Here is an 18037-nt window from a genome sequence, read left to right as displayed (position 1 = left end):
AATAAATTCTAACATTGCATTTGCCTTTTTCAACACTGAGTCAACCTGCGTGTTAAAATAGCCTGCATATTTACATTTATGTCTACCACTAGAGTGCATGGCCATGTATTTTACCAACATTGTATCTAATTTGCCACTTTCTTGTTCATTGTCCCAATATGTCTTAATCCTTCTGCCACCTACCTGTTACCCCAACACTACCGACCTATCCATCAATCTTCGTTTCATCTACCAAATGGGCAACATAGCCACCTATTCCACTATCTAAGGCATTGATATGCAGCACAAAAAGCGGTCCCAACACTTGTCCATTTTGCATCCCTAATGAACTGATACTCACCCTGATGACAATGCCCCACCGTCATTACATCCTAGTCTATCAAACCCCGTCTTTCTCATCCCGTTTCTCTGTCTTGCCTGCAGATTTTTCTTAGCGACACTCAATTGTCTCGGGCCTCTAGCTGCGGTGTCGCTTGCTATTCAGCCGCGGGAGGAGAGGTGTTTGATCCATCGCGCTCTGCTGGGGACGGCGTAGCGCAATCGTGGCGACTGAAGACTGAAGATTGAAAACGGACTGAGTTGTCTGAAATATGTACATATGTAACAACAGGAATTCTGCCGATGCTGGAAATTGAAGCAACACACATCAAAGTTGCTGGTGAACGCAGCACGCCAGGCAGCATCTCTAGGAAGAGGTACGGTCGACATTTCAGGCCGAGACCCTTCGTCAGAACTATGTACATACGTATTTGTCTGGTTGTATTTTTATAGGCGAGACTTGGCTTCGCAGCCACGGATTCGTCTAGCGGGAGTCGGTATTGGAGAAGAGTCATAGCCCCGATATCCACGGTGTCGCCTAGCGGGCCTGGTTGGTAATGTCTTTGTATATTGACCCCGTAGTAGTGCTGTCTCGTTTGGCAGTATTCATGACTATTCGCATACGGTAATTTAACTTGAATTGAAATAAATTGAATTAAGTTGAGCAGGGTTGCCGACTGAAAGCGGAGAAGAGAAGTGACAGTGAAGGACAGTGAGGTGAGAGGAGTGAGACGGCAAAATGAGGAGAGGATGGAGGAAGGAGACTGAGGGAGAGGAGGGTGTACTGAGGGATTGGGGAGTGGTGAGGGAATGGTGAAGGTGAGGAAGGGAGGGACGAAATAATAGATTGCTCTGTGGAGAGGGGAAGCAGAAGATGGTCAGGGAGCTGCACACATTCAGACACGGTGCTGGGGGAGTTCCATTCCTTCTGTGGTAATATAGGATCAGGTGGGTAACACGAAAATATCAAAAAATACGCAATAAAATACTAACAAGTTCAAGACGATAAAAGCGGAAACTAAGAGAAATCAGGAAGTATTCAACACATTACAGGATCCTGAAACAGTTCAATGCAATCTGATTACTTACACAGGCACAATCAATTGGCAAGCATCATTCACTAAAATCTTGTTTTAAATTGCAAACTCATGGAAGAAACGATCCATTACTCTAAATACAATCCCGGGAGAGTTTTATGGTCAGAATGCTACAATTATATTACGACCAGTCCATTACTAGCGATAAGGCAACACATGATAAACGTCCAGATATAATATCACAGGACAATCCAGCAAAAACTATTTATTTAATAGTCATCCAATAACAAACAAGAGAAAAATCTGCAGGTATGTGTGTGTCATTCCAAATGCACATAATTTAGAGAAATCAGTACGTGAAAAAAAAAAAAACACCAGAGATATGCCGACTTGAAAAATAAAACTGTAAGACTATGGTACATGAACAGGGTATACATCGTCCCAATTGTAATATCTACCGGTGGTTTCATCCGAAAGTCACTGCACAACAAAAATTATACCTACACAGCAATACTTGTGTGAATCTCCAGACATCACTGGAATAGCAGGAAAGATCCCAGCAACTGAAAAACGAGTGTGATTGTCTATGTCCATACCACATGTTTTACCAGTTACAACTGAGAAAAAAAAAATAATAAGCATGCTTTTATACTTCAGTATACCTCAGCGGAGGAGATTCAACATGTAGTTTTCTGGGATGGAAATCTATCAGAAATCGGGAGGTGAGATGACATTCTTTCCTTGAGGCAGGGTAGACATTGCGATTTTCCATTGAAATTTGCACAATTGTAAAAAAAAATGCAAATGTTCCGTAGTGTTGAGCAAGAAACCACAATACTAAATACTATTGGAATTGTCAGAATATTTTTTTGCCATTGAGAAGTCATTAGAAGTCATTAAGGAGTCAATAAAAGTCCCTGTTACCCACCCAAACCCACAAACAGCTGGGGAAATGGGGAGGAAAGGTGCCTTTCTCATAAAGTAATGCAAGCCCCCTTTAGAAATTAACTTTCTGCGGATTATAATTGGACACTGTGAAGAAATTGTCTGTGCCAGTGAACGTATCACTTGAGCTGATACAAACTCACTGGACACTGCCAAACGGTGTACTGTATATGTTGTCTGCTCATCGAGTGTTGACGGACTTGCCGGTCCGATGTTGGGTGAAATCAGCTAAATCTCATTGCCGTGCTGCCTCCTCACTGCAAGCCCGGACCACTCTCGATCTGACCGTCGGGGTGCTCACTGTGAATTCCGTCCGTTCTCCTTGTGACGGCGATATCTCCAGCAGCTGCTCCGTTTCCTATCCGTCTGCGAGGAGCATCGGCTATGTACGCCACTGGAGAGGTGAGTATTTACACTGTCAGGCGGGATTTATTATTGAACGTGGTTCTGCGATGACGGTAGCGGGGATATGCTCAAAAATAAAAATGAAATGTAGGATGAATTTAATCAGTGGTCGGAGGTGAAGATCGCAGGGTGCGGGTGCCGAAGGGTCTGTTCTCGTGTTGTGTCTCTCTCGGGCTCTAAACCAGCTTTATTCTTCCCGCTGCCACATTCTCCAATAACCGCCAGCTTTTGCACTGTCAGGGTGATAAAATCCTCCTACCGCCAGTAAGAAGAACTTAGTAATTTTGTTAATTAATTGGTTGAATAATTGACATGAGCGGATAACTCCCTGCGCTGGTGATCTGCTCTCTGGATTCGGACTGAGTTACCCCATAAATAAACGCGTTTGAGCAGCAAATTAATACCATCAGCATGTATCCGGAGTGTCCAAACATGTTCAAATCCTTGGAGGGAGTCCAAGCAAAAACAGACGTGGGGGAGGCAATGACGGAAGAATAAGAGCATGGGGGGCAGTGGAGTGGAGACAAACGGGGAAGACAGAGATCGGTAGAGAAACTGAGATATAAACGAGAGAGAGAGAGACGGAGGATCAGCAAGGGAAGAGAACGCGAACGAACCACGCACGTGAGGGAAAAGAAATTTCAAGGAAGCAGACACTTTGGTTCGACAGACTATGGCGGAGAAAGATTGGCTGGAGAGAGACTGAGAGTGGGTGGTAGATTTATAGAGTGAGAGAGGGGGCAGAGGAAAGACAAACTGGGAGAAAAGAGAGACTAGTGGAAGACAGTCTTGCAGAGATAGGGAGAGACACGGGGAGCGAAGGAGAGAATAGTAGGAAGATAGAGATTGGGAAAAAGACGGGAGAGAGGGAGAGGTTGAGAAGGTGCATGTGACAGGTACGGGGCGAGAGATACGAGGGGGATACAGGTAGAAGGAGAGTGACGAGGAGAGAGAAACTGGAAGAGGAAGAGTTGAAGGAAAGAGAACGGGACTGAGGGAGACAGGGTGACAGAAAGCCTTGGAGGAAGAGAGAGAGAGACAGATAGAGAGATAGAGAGAGGGAGGAGAGGGAAAGAGACTGGGCGGGAAACAACAGGCTGAGAGGGCAGAGAGACTGAGGGGGGTGATAGACTGGGGGAAGAGAGAGAGAGAATGTGGGTAAAAGAGTGGGGTGAGAGCCCATGCGAGGAGAGAGACTGGGGTCACACAAGAGACCGGGGCGAAGAAAGAGACGGAGAGGGAGAGGTTGACTGAAGAAGACAGACTGTATAGACAGAAACTGGGGGACTTGAGAGGCAATAAAGGAGAAAAAAAATAACAGGGAGATAGTCCCGAGCAGAGAGACACGGGGTGGGGAGGGATAGCGGGATTGGAAAACGAAAGTGATGGGAGGGTCAGAAACTGTGGGAGACGGGAGTGATGATGGGGGATAGAGGGAGACTGCAGAATGTGCCCAGAAAAGGAGTGAAGAGTCTAAGGAGAGAAGGATGGGGAAGAGGGACGTAGGAGAGAAGACAGCTGAGGGGAAGACGGAGCCGATGGCCTATGGGGAGAAAAACGGCAGAGGGGGAGATGAACTGAGGGTGAGAGTTGGACAAGAAAGTGGACAGGTATGAGAGAGAAACAGGGAGAGAGTTTGAGGAGAGAGTTGGGAGAGAGAGACAGAGAGAACCTGGGGAAGAGAATCACTGGGCGGAGATGGACTGGAGAGAGAGAGTGTGGAGAGTGAGTGAGGGAGAGAGATTGCAGGAGAGAGAGAATCGGTAGGTAGAGACTGGAAAAGGGGAGAAACATTCCGGAGGGAGGGGAGAAAGAGGCCAGTGAGAGAGACTTCTGGCAGAGAGATTGAGCGAGACAGTCTAGGAGAAAAAGACTGGGCAAGAGAGACTGGTTGGAGAGAGAGCCTGGGGAGATAGACTGGTAGAAGAGAGACCGGGGAGGGACATGGACAGGGGGAGCGAAAGACTGGGGACAGAAACGGTGTGAGAGAGTTTGGGAGGGAGAGAGAGATAGAGTGAGACATACAGAGGTGAGAGAGCTAGTGAAAAGTAGAGCGAGTATGGAATAAGACAGAATAGGGCAGAGAGAGGTTTGACAGGGAGAGAGAGAGAACCAATGGAGAGAGAGTCGAGGGGAAATGGAATGTCAGGGAAGGAGACTGGGGAGCGCGAAAGTGGGGGTAACGAGGGTAGAGGAAAGAGAAATAGAGAGAGGCCACGCCGGGAGCAATATAGAGGCTGGAGGATAAGGCGGAGAGAGAGAGAAACAGGGGGAGAGAAACAGACGGATGAGTGAGTGTGGTCGGAGAGTATTTGGGGCAGATACAGGAGGGAGTGGCGAGAAAGGGAGTGATATGAGGAAGAAAGACTGAAGCAGAGAGGCTCTGGGAGAAGGAGAATGGAGCACCAAGGAGAGATACTGGGGGTAGGAGAATTGAGAGTTAGGGAGAGAGGCCGATGTGGTAGAAAGAAACCGAGGGGGAGAGGTAGAAACAGACCAGGAGGAGGGTTGTCTGCGTGAGTCGAGGGATGTGCGTTGGGGAGAGTGATTTGGGATGGGAAGACAAATCGGAGTAACGAGGTAACGAGGAAAATGGGCAGAGACCCAGAACAGAGATGATGATGATGATTACTGTTGTTGTTGTTATTATTATTATTATTAATATTATTATTATTATTATTATTATTATTATTATTGTTAGTAGTTGTAGTAGTATAAACATGCGATTGTACTGGAGTAAATGCAAAGGAGATTCAACATATATTTTGCTCCGATGGAGATTTTTTTAGAAATCAGGAAAACGACATTCGCTCCTTGATGCAGACTGGACATTGGGGTTATCCGTAGAAATTTCCACAATTGTGAACAGAATACACGAATTTTCTGGCGTTATTTTTTTCATAACAGGTTTTTCTAATAGCAAGGACAAGTGTAACCTTTACTGTAAGTTTGCCTGGACTGTTGATTTTCTTTTTCGTTTCATTCTTATGCAGAAGATAAAACTAACAAATGAGTTGCATTCCTGCCGATATGGTCCTCAATATCGTCAGACCCTGACCCGCTCTGTTAGTACCGAAAGTGCAGCGGCGGAAACGAAAGAGGGAATATTGTTAAAACATAAATATAAAAGGTAAGATAAGATTAATTTTTGGTTAGAGGTGGAAGTCGCGGATTCTGGACTCCGAAGGATCTGTTTCCGTGTTGTGTGTCTGTCCGTTTTATTCTCACCACTGCCATTTACACCGAGTGACCGCCAGATTTGCAGTATCAAGAACGAAATCAGGGAGACCGCCTCTGAGAAGAACTTAGATATTTTGTTTATTAATTAGTTGAATAATTGACGTGAGTGGATAGTTCGCTGCGCTGATGAACTGCTCTCTGAACTTGGACTGAGTTATCCCATTAATATTCGTGTTTGTGCAGCAAATTAATGTCATGAGCATGTGTCCGGAGTGTAGAAATACGTACTCCGATTCGTTGTAATTATTTTGATCCAGTCCGGCGATGGTGTTATAAAGGAATTCGGCAACACTCACCGACCACAGGATGATGAAGCTGCCGGAGATGGTGAGAAGTAAGATCACAGACCTCCTCCTGCTCTCCATCTCCGGGTCACTGCGGTTCTTCGCCTTGCTCTGACCCCTCAGCCTCTTACGGATGCGACTAGTCACTAAAATGTGTCTGACTGTCAGGGCGTTGAACAGTAGTATTAACACGAACCGGAGTAATGGCACTACAACGGTAGTAAGCCAGTCATATCTCAACCACCCGGGATCCGTATCGTTGCTGGGCTTTGGAATACAGTCCCAGGGTATATTGCCAATCACTTTCGTAGGGTGGTATGTAAGGAAATTTGGCACATTATAAAAGCAGAACAGAAGGCCGGTTGTTGCCAGAACCACAACCGCAGTTTTCCCAGTGCAATACATTGCTTTCCGCTTCTGGCAACAGATGGCGACAAACCGATCACACTTAAAAGTGACAGTGAACCAGACAGAACAGTCTGTGGCTGAAAATCCAAGACAGAAATCACACTGCATACCGGGGTGATGTCCAGGAGAGTCCCGGGGAAGTAATAATAACTGATCCTCCACAATATGACCCGAAAGATGATGGTTAGTCGATCCGTCATCGCCATGGCTACCAGGTAGCGAGGGGTGCAGGTGGAGAGGCCGCATTATCCCCGGGACAGGATCGTAATAGCCACTAAGTTCACTGGGGAAACAACAGAGAGATAGAGTGCATTATTGTTTCGCCTTTCCATGGGTCTCAGGGCAAGGATAACCTGGACAATGAGAACAATTGCACTTTGCAGATAACTAATTTTTGGATGTTGACAAGTGTAAAGCGGGAATGACCGATGTCTGAAGCGCGTAACTGCTGGGTGAACGGGTACGGAACGCTGTTTGAGAAGGAAGCATTGTCAATTGATGGCCAAGGGAGCTATGGGAAAATCAATATAAATTTCCCATCAAAGGTACTCGAGTAGCGTGTAAAGCCTGGATACCTCGGGAACTGTCTCAACGACGCCGATTCCCGAGTTCTCGTCACTTATGTTCTGGCAAACTCCACATAGAGCCAAGGCCTGCTCCCTCCGTCTCTGTTCACTTCCAAAGTTCTATGTTGAAGACAATTTTATTTCCTGCAGTTGCATGTCTTATTCTCGCTTCTTTTGTATTCTGCAACTACATTTCTTCGTGGTTCCTTCACACTATATCAATGGATCTTAACAGAAAGTTTCAGTTTTCGCTTTTAAAGATTTTGCCTGACCCGCTGAAATTTAAAATATTTTGCACGTTGGTGATTAAACCATGTAATTTTCAAAGGAAAGCCAATGTAGATACTTCAAAACATTTGTCACTTTTAGGGGTTGCTCCAAATTTCTGCAGCATTTTACTAAATGCTTCGATGCTTTTTCTTCGAGAGCGGAGTATCGCCTTTACCCGGTCTGACCTCCCACGGACACTGCTGGGTTGACTCTTACTTCTTTCTTCAGCTGACGAATAATAGGGCGTGGAAACAAATCCTGGTACACTAAAACGCACACAGACCCTATATGAATTTTGAAAACTCCCGATATTTCGGAGTCTAACTCAGAAGTGTAGTCTATCGCTCTCTTCTGATTTTCACCGGGGTTTCGCTTCCCGTGTTCCTTTGAAGGTCGCAGCAGTTTCTTAAAACACCGTGCAATACATTAAAATTTAAATTTAATACATGTACAGTATCGCCATTGACGCGGATAACACCAATTAACCCGTAAAGGTTCCGAGCGCAGTTTACCGGAGTTTACTTTGACAGCGGCTTTGCACTGACAAATCAAAACTGCCAGCTCTGAATCCACAAAATGAATCCGTCTCTCCGAACTTCCACTGCACATCTGTGTCAACAGCCGGTTCATTTTCAGCTGACACCACAGATAAATCTGCAAGGGAATTTCTGAAAAAAAAACACGATGTTTAGACACAGTGCTTGCATCGATACAGCAACATCACAACTTTGTCGGTAACTGAACGACATCACAGACCAGGCACACAGGGCTGCAAATGATAGTTCGCCGATATTCTTACCAGAAACACCGATAACGGCTACGGTCAAGTAATATGTCTTTCTCACATGGTAAAATGTTTGAAGCATGCTGTGTGAAATTCAGTCTGTCTTCTAGCTGCCCGCGATCTCGCTGAAGAAACTTTAAGCTGATGAATCTCCACGGTCATTCATACTCGCTCCAGCACACTGAATATTCAGTGCTACATAAGGCTGACGGGCCTTACAACAGCTGGTATGAAAATAAGAATGATGTCATTCAATTAAAATCCCAATTGTGATGAGGTATGGAGAGCTTGAGACGAAATTACAAAATCACAAAGATGAAGAAATGACATGCGAGAAGTCAGTGAATGTTGTTGCGAAGGGTCACACCTCGGTTGCATGGTACTCATTGTTGATCTTGTCCATTCCTTGGTTCCACGGACTTTGTCATCATAGACCAATGCTCTACTGTTAGTCATCTGTTCCGTTTGACAGGCAATAAAACACAAGAAAAATTAAGACAGAGATTGATAAGTATCTGAGTAGCCAGGCCATCAAAGGTTATGGTGAGAAGACGTGGGAGTGGGAATAAATGGGAGAATGGATCAGTTCATAATAAAATGGCGGAGCAGACTCGATGGGCCGAATGGCCGACTTCTACTCCTTTGTCTTATGGTCTTATGGTCTTATGGTTATTTGTGTGCTCTTGGTGAGAGTAAGAGTTCGGCACAGACTAAAAGGGCCGGGATGGCCTGTTTCCGTGCTGTAATTGTTATATGTTTATAGTATTACACAGTAATATAGCCTTAAACCAATAAAGCGTCCACGCTTACCATACCACCATAAGAACATGAGACGTAGGAGCAGAATTAGGCCATTCAGCACTGCCATATCATTTAATGCCCTGTCCAATCAGGAAACTCTCACCTTCTGCTTTAAATATACCCACAGACTTGGCCTCCGCTGCAGTGTGTGACAGAACATTCCGCAGACTCACTACTCTCTGGCTAAAGAAAAAAATATCCTGCTTACCTCTATTCTAAAAGATCGCCCTTCAAATCTGAGGCTGTGCCCGCTAGTTCTGGATACCCCCACCACAGGAAACTCCTCTCCACAACTACCTTGTCTAGCCCTTTCAGTATCCGGTGGGTTTCAATGCGTGGTAACTTCTGCCTGACGTTATCTGGATACCCCCACCATAGGAAACTCCTCTCCACAACTACCTTGTCTAGCCCTTTCAGTATCCGGTGGGTTTCAATGCTTGGTAACTTCTGCCTGACGTTATCTGGATACCCCCACCATAGGAAACTCCTCTCCACAACTACCTTGTCTAGCCCTTTCAGTATCCGGTGGGTTTCAATGCGTGGTAACTTCTGCCTGACGTTATCTGGATACCCCCACCATAGGAAACTCCTCTCCACAACTACCTTGTCTAGTCCTTTCAGTATCCGGTGGGTTTCAATGCGTGGTAACTTCTGCCTGACGTTATCTGGATACCCCCACCATAGGAAACTCCTCTCCACAACTACCTTGTCTAGTCCTTTCAGTATCCGGTGGGTTTCAATGCGTGGTAACTTCTGCCTGACGTTATCTGGATACCCCCACCATAGGAGACTCCTCTCCACAACTACCTTGTCTAGTCCTTTCAGTATCCGGTGTGTTTCAATGCGTGGTAACTTCTGCCTGACGTTATCTGGATACCCCCACCATAGGAAACTCCTCTCCACAACTACCTTGTCTAGTCCTTTCAGTATCCGGTGGGTTTCAATGCGTGGTAACTTCTGCCTGACGTTATCCTTGCTGTTGATGCTTGTTGAACACGGGGTTCCTGCTCGCACATGTAAGATAAAGAACTGCAACGAAGTGTCCATTGCTATCACGGAAATCCAGAAATTGTTCAGCGACAGCACGGTAAATCTCACCTCCAGTGCTGGATCAGACTGCAGCTTACTCTTCCTCTGCCATCAAAGTCAAGTTCTCAACATGAGCAGAAGATCCAGAGAAACGGACCCTACCCAGTCGGACACTTGTTGGAAGGGAGGAAAATGCTGACCATTTTGTCCCGGATTTGTAATGGATTGTGAGAACGGCTGAGGAAATCGTCTGAGGCTGCGGTCACCGAGACCTCGACATTATCAAAGGCAACTCGCATTAGTCCTGCTGTTCTACAGTGTCTTCGACCTCATACCGTCAGGCACAACGTACCACGGGCTAAGAACAACGATTGTTCGGCTGGGTAACATCTTCTTAGCCCTGTGAGACTTCTGAACAGCTATTTGGCATCCATTAGACATTATTTATGGCAATGTATTTAGTGTTATTCACACATGTTTAACTATATGTTGTACCGGATATGCACTTAATGTCAACTTGTACAGTATATCTCCAGGATATATGTTTACTCTCTGGTAATATTATTGTGGTAACAATACTTTATGCCTTGTATGTGTATAGATTTTGTGTTTCGCAGCTTGGTTCCAGATAAAAAGTTGATTCGTTTAGATGTGTACATGTTTATGGTTAACTGGCAGTAAATTTTAAGCTGAACCTGAATGATAAGTTTGAAGAGATTTATGTGAGAACAAGTGGCAGGAATGGTACTCGGATGCACGATTGCAAAGCAGAATGGATTCCCAGTCCACCGTTTTAACCCCACCACCACCTCGAAGCTTATTCCGCGTTCTGTATTTCTTCAGAACACACACATTCTCCATTTATGTTCCGCGCATGTGTTTCATGTTCTATGTCTATTGATATTGTACGCCCATGTTCAGCAACATTCATAAATATGGATATGGAAAGGTTAGAGAGATATGGGCCAAACACAGGAAAATGGAAGTAGCTATCACAGGCCCCTTAGGCGCTGTGGTCGTTTTGAGCAGAAGTGTCCTACTCCATGCACAGTAACTCAGAGAACCTGTGAGTATACTGTATAGTGGAAAAATATAAAATTATTTTAAATTAACAAAGTCCAGTTGTTTTCTTTTCACACTATTTGACTTCACGTAAACAGACGTTATAGGAATTCACCAGCTGATTCTAAAATAGGAACTTTTCATGGATTGGGCAGTCACGATAAGGCGGCAGCTAAATACTATTGGCAATTTCCAAATAATCTGACCGTGTGGCTTGATGGATAAGGCGTCTGATTTCGGCTCTTGATGTGAGATTATCAGAAGATTGCAAGCTCGAATCCTGTAACAGTGGCTAACCAGAAGGTCATGGCTACTTGCATCGATTTTGAAGTGTCACGCGCCGTGAATAAGATGACTGGGTTACTCCGCCTTCCTGGGAAAAGTAACCAAATATCGCGTCTTCCTTTCACGCAGTATTTAATTTTATATATTTTATCTGTGATATATTTAGGAAAGCACCCTCATAAACAACACGTTCGAGCTCCCTCAGCTGCTGATTGGAAGGCGAAGTGTGGTGCACATTCACAGGTCAGGCCGCAGTAGAGGAAACAATTGAACTTCTTAACTATTGGGAAAGGAGTTTTAACGCACGTTTCCCTTCCATCAGCACTGTGCGCGGGGACGGTCCTGATTGAGATGCAAAGAATTCTCACCGGAATCCAGAAACATGGTTACTTTTCAAGGAAGGACGATCGGAGATGTATGAGTTCAGTGTGAGGTGTGAGACCACTGTGTTTCCGTGTATCTTATCCCAGTCCCGCTGTGAAACTGTGAGAAATATCACTTTGCTGAGAGTATTTCAAACAATGATAATGTATCCCACGTTTACACCATATGCGGAACTAATCGTGTAAAGTTAGTTAACATCGTCAACACTTTCTGTGGGACCTTTTAAAACATCTCGTCTTCTCTAAAGGCAATCTTAAACTTTTTTTTTAATCCTAACTGCTCGCACCAAGTCCATTTGATTCCATTCTCAGCTTCTCTGTCAAAACGAGCGACATCTCATTCTAAACAGTAGTAGCAACCTGGAAAAAAAAATGTTTTCTCGGATCCCATCCCCGGAAACTTGAAAGCACATTAACCTTTGATTGGCTGTGGTAATGAAATTAACCACAAGTTCAACCACCATGGCCAGGATAGATCAGTGGTCTAAAATTTTGTACTTAGATCGCAGTTTCCACTGGAGAGGTAGTTTCCAATCCAGAACGAGGGGTCACAGTTTGAGGATAAGGGGGAAGCCTTTTAGGACTGAGATTAGGAAAAAACTTCTTCACACAGAGAGTGGTGAATCTGTGGAACTCTCTGCCACAGGAAACAGTTGAGGACAGTTCATTGGCTATATTTAAGCGGGAGTTAGATATGACCCTTGTGGCTACGGGGATCTTGGGGTATGGAGGGAAGGCTGGTGCAGGGTTCTGAGTTGGATGATCAGCCATGATCATAATAAATGGCGGTGTAGGCTCGAAGGGCCGAATGGCCTACTCCTGCACCTATTTTCTATGTTTCTATGTTTCTATCCATGACAGTTCGGCATTCTTCCTCCCTTCCGTTCTTTGTTTTCTTCATTTTACACCCAATTCTGCTGAAGGAATTTATCTGTCATTCAGCAGATATCTCGATCATGTTGTTTTTCACGATCTTCTCTTTTTCCCCTCGGCTGTTAGCAAGACATGAAACATCCTTCACACACTCTCTCATTCCATCTCCATACTATTTTTTTTACCCAAACAGCAATGTGGTGATGGCATCGGCCATAACAAGCATACTCAATGTGGAGTGGGGCAAAGTGTATGGTAGGTTGTACAGTTTGAATGGGAACCTTCTTGTGAATTTTGACTTCGATGGACTGAAAAGAGATAAATACAGATAGTAAATTCGGAAGGTGACGTGGCATGAGTTGAAAGGTCACGTGACGGAACAATGCTTGTCAGTGAAAGGATAATCAAAGTAACTCACCAGAATGTGAGACGAACTTGCGAAATACACACAACATGCTGGAGGAACTCAGCAGACCAGGCAACATCTCTGGAAAAGAGTACAATCGACGTGTGAATATTCGCCCTGAATAAAGTTCTTACTGTGTGCCATTTATCAAACGACTCTGCTGTTCATGAAACAAATACTTCTGTACACCCGCCTGAAATCATTCTAATTATCAGCCGTCCACCAGCCGCCGGGGCAGGGAATCGCTGAGCAGCATCACCCTGTGCAAGAAAAATATGGTCGGAATTGAGCTTTAAACACACGTCCCTTGTTTGGGTCCCTTCCACTGGCAAACGCATTCTGACGTGCACTATATCAGGGTCCGTTATATTCTAATTTTGACTGAATCAAGTAGCGAATACTCGTAATCTCATAGGAATACGGGCCTAACATATTTTGACATCAGGCTCTCCTCTCAACAGCGGAAAGGACAATGAGTTTTCTACCAATTGACTTTAAATGGCTTCGTAGTTCAGCTGTGACGCAATCTGCGAACGTGGGCTCGTTGGTCTAGTGGTATGATTCTCGCTTCGGGTGAATAAGCATACAATATGCGAGAGGTCCCGGGTTCAAATCCCGGACGAGCCCCGTTATTGGATATTATCAGCGATTTGCTTCACTATTTTTGAATTGACGCACGAGATAATTGGCTGTATGAAAAAGAAACACTGAAGAAGGAATTGGAAATAGTTTTTAAGGCAGGGAAGTTTGAAGTATCACATTTTGGAGTGTCAAACCAGCTGCGTATTCATTCTATGAATGGTAGAGCACCGGGGAGTGCAAATCAGCAGGGAGTGAGAGTGGTAGACGGGCATAGTTTGCTGAAACCCGTCTCATATGCAGAGAGACTGTGGGAAAGGTGTTGGGCACGCTGGTCTTAGGTGGTCAGTGTAGGAGTTGGGAGATTGCGTTGCTGTTACACTCTCTTGTGGAAATAGGTGTAAAATGGAAAGAGCACAGACAGTCTTTGGAAAACGATGGATCTGCATGTCGACGAGCGCTGTAGACAATTATGTGGAAGAACAAGAAATCGGCAAGTGATTTTACATTGCTTAAACTCTTCTCTTTTTCTGACCAGGACACAAGCGCCTCTAACTTGCATACAATATCGGCATATACATTTCCTAGGGTTTCAAATCGTTGCGACCAGAAATTAGGTGACAAAAGAAACTGCTCACTCCGGTCACATTATTTTGCCAAACGCTTGGAATTTACAGAGCTGCAATTTTAACACTGAATTCACTTTCTCTGATCCAGATTGAGAGTCTCAATTCTGATCTTCACCAAGTCAAGTCTGGTCAAGTCAAGTCACTTTTTATTGTCATTTCAACCATAACTGCTGAGACAGGACATAGTAAAAATGAGACAACGTTTTCCAGGACCATGGTGCTACATGAAACAATACATAAACTACACTGAACTACGTAAGAAAAAAACACAAAAACTACACTAGACTACAGACCTATCCAGGACTACATAAAATGCACAACACAGTGCAGGCACTACATTTAATAATAATAAATAATAAATAAGACAGTAGATACAGTAGAGGGTATAGAAGGTTGGTGTAAAGCCAGGCTCTGGGTATTGAGGAGTCTGATAGCTTGGGGGAAGAAACTGTTACATAGTCTTGTCGTGAAAGCCCGAATGCGTCGGTGCCTTTTTCCAGATGGCAGGAGGGAGAAGAGTTTATATGAGGGGTATGTGGGGTCCTTCATAATTCTGTTTGCTTTGCGGATGCAGCGTGTGATGTAAATGTCTGTGATGGCGGGAAGAGAGACCCCGATGATCTCAGCTGTCCTCACCATCGGCTGCAGGGTCGTGCGATCCGAGATGGTACAATTTCTGATCCAAGCCGTGATACAGCTGCTCAGGCTGCTCTCAATACAACCTCTGTAAAATGTGGTGAGAATGGGGTTGGGGGTGGTGATATGGACTTTTCTTAGCCTTCGCAGAAACTAGAGACGCTGCTGGGCTTTCCTTGCTACAGAGCTGGTGTTGAGGGACCAGGTGAGATTCTCCGCCAGGTGAACACCAAGAAATTTGGTGCTCTTACCGATCTCTACGGAGGAGTCGTCGAAGTTCAGCGGAGAGTGGTCATTCCGTGTCCACCTGAAGTCAACAACCATCTCTTTTGTTTCGTTCACATTCAGAGACAGGCTGCTGGCTCTACACCAGTCCGTTAGCCGCTGCACCTCTTCTGTGTATGCTGACTCTTCGTTCTTGCTGATGAGACCCAGCACGGTCGTGTCATCGGCGAACTTGATGATGTGGTTCGAGCTGTGTGTTGCGACACAGTCGTGGGTCAGGAGAGTGAACAGCAGTGGACTGAGCACACAGCCCTGGGGGGCCCCCGTGCTTAGTGAGATGCTGCTCCCGATCCGGACTGACTGAAGACTCCCAGTCAGGAAGTCTAGGATCCAGTTGCAGAGGGAGGTGTTAAGGTCCAGCAAGCTCAGCTCTCCAATCAGGTACTGAGGAATAATTGTGTTAAATGCTGAACTGAAGTCTACGAATAGCATTCGAAAGTACGTGTCTTTTTTTTCCAGGTGGGTTAGGGCCAGGTGGATGGTCGTGGCAATGAGGTTGTCTGTTGAACGGTTGAGACAGTACGAGAACTGCAGGGGGTCCAGTGAGGGGGCAGCAGGACTTTGATGTGTCTCGTGACGAGCCTCTCAAAACATTTCATGATGATGGATGTGAGTGCAACGGGACGGTAGTCGTTGAGGCAGGACACCAACATTTGTCTTACGGATGTGACTTATTTCAGAATCAATATCAGAATCGGTTTTAATATCTCGGACATATGTCGAGAAATCTGTTAACTTAGCGGCAGCAGTACAATCAATACATGATAAATCTCCCAAAAAAAGTCAATCAAACATTCAATTAGAGTAAAAATATTATGTATATTAAATTGTTAAATAAAAAAAGAAGAGCAAAAGCAGATTAAAGAGTGAAGTAGTGTTCAGAGGTTCAATGTCCATTTAGACATTGGACGGCAGAGGGGAAGAATTGGTTCCTCTATCGCTGAGTCTGTGGCTTTAGGCTTCTGTACCTCCTTCCTGATGGTAACAATGAGAAGAGGCATGTCCTGGGTGATTAAGTCTTTAATGACTGTCGCCGCCTTTCTGGGGCACCGCTACATAAAGATGTCCAGGATACAACGGGGGCTTGTCCCCATGGTGGAGCTGACTAATTTCATAACTTACTGCCAGTCTCGCCGCTGGCTTTTCCGGGCAGCAATGAAGATCCTTCATCTCGCTCATTGGCGATGTTCAGGGATTCATTTATCGTGTCAGTAGCTTTCTCTCGCTTTGCACGATTGCCTCCAAAGTCCCGGGTACCGATTCAGAAATACTGACAGATACATATGAATATGGGCTCTTCATTTTCGTTTCCCTAAAGTTTTATTGACCAGTTCGGCTTGTTAGCTCTGAGCTAAACTCTCGAAATTGTAGGACCGGTGGAACACTCTCAGTCTGCCCTCTACCATTTCACTTGTTTGGCATGAGTGACCCTACCAAGAGCCAAAGCATTAACTCCTAACTCAGCCAGCTTCGCTCTCCAGGTTACTGAGACACACAAACCTTCAAACCACGACTAGGTTGTGTTCCGTTTGGAGGCTACTGGTGTGATCACTAATAACAAGCCAACTCTGAGTCGAATACCTGGAATACCTGACAACATAACGAGCTAAAACCATTCACGTGAAAGTGACAATCTCAGCCCGTCTTGTGTTTGCAATGAAATGTGCAAACCCTTTATGAAGCGTGTCGTTCCCCGTGACGCCGCTCGTTGCTACATTCTGTAGATACTGAACCATTTCAGCGACAACCGAGAACAGATTACTCACAGTCATTCACACCGGGTAGTCCAGCGGAAAAGCCAGTGCGTTGACTGGATTGCTGAGGAATGACCGGGACGGGTGAAGCACCCAGGAGGCAGTGACTTTCCCTGCTAACCACACCGCACTGGGAACTTGAAGGAACACATAGTTTGGGTTCACTCTGCATGCAATCCTGCTTCTAATGACACCAATAGGCGTATAAGCATCAGATTAATATGCTGGTTGGGTGGATTCGAAGCAACAACCTTCTAATCAATTTTATCAAAGCATAGGAATTAATTGTCAGGTGAGAATTCATGCTTCAGGTGAACAAACTCAAATCCTCACTGAGGGTTCAGAAGGGTGAATACCTTCAGGTTCTTGGGCCTCAGCATCTCAGAGGATTCGTCCTGGTTCCAACATGGACCAGACGCCATTACTGTTCATTAACGAGGTTTAGAGAATCAAATGAAGTTTTATGGACGTACGTGGAGAGCATTGTCATTCGTTGCATCAGTCTGATGTGGGGCGGTGCTCCAATCCATAGGAGGTGCAGAGTGCTGTAGTCTCAGCCAGTTCCATCACGGGCACATCTCGCCACTATCGAGGACATGTTCGAAACACGGTGCCAAAAGAAGGCTGCGTGCGTCATTCAGGTCCTTCGCCAGACCAAACATCCCCTCTTCACACTACTGCTCTCGGGATGGGGAGTGGGGTGATGGAAATAGTATCCTGAAAATAGAAAATATTTTTAATTTATTAAGAGCCTCTTCCCCTCTGCTTAGACATTTCTCAACACATGAATACCCCCTAACAATTCCCTTTGTAAATGCCTATTTACTTAATTTTATTATAGTGACATATTGAAAATAAATCAAATCCTCAGAGAGAGGTAACAGAGGATCGGAGGATGGGAGTTATATACAGGCCTCGATCAGTCGATTTGAGTACAAATGACAACAGGAGATGTACAAGGCATGTAAAAATGGAAATATTACGATGATCATTGTAGGATTTCAGGTAGTTTGGGAAAGTCTAGTGGGCGCTGGATCCCCAGAGAGGTAATTACTGGA

At 45.1% G+C, this 18037-nt stretch overlaps 1 non-coding gene across 1 annotated transcript; it reads left to right on the top strand.

Annotated features, from left to right (window-relative positions):
* Positions 1–13634: 13634 nt before the first annotated feature.
* Positions 13635–13723, top strand: trnap-cgg (transfer RNA proline (anticodon CGG)). Its single transcript is given in 2 exon segments — positions 13635–13670; positions 13688–13723. It is a non-coding gene; the product is annotated as a tRNA-Pro (tRNA).
* The last annotated feature ends 4314 nt before the right edge of the window (positions 13724–18037 follow it).

This window comes from Mobula birostris, chromosome 13 (assembly GCF_030028105.1).
Source record: "Mobula birostris isolate sMobBir1 chromosome 13, sMobBir1.hap1, whole genome shotgun sequence".
NCBI lineage: Eukaryota > Metazoa > Chordata > Chondrichthyes > Myliobatiformes > Myliobatidae > Mobula > Mobula birostris.
This window is presented reverse-complemented; position numbering and strand designations above follow the sequence as displayed.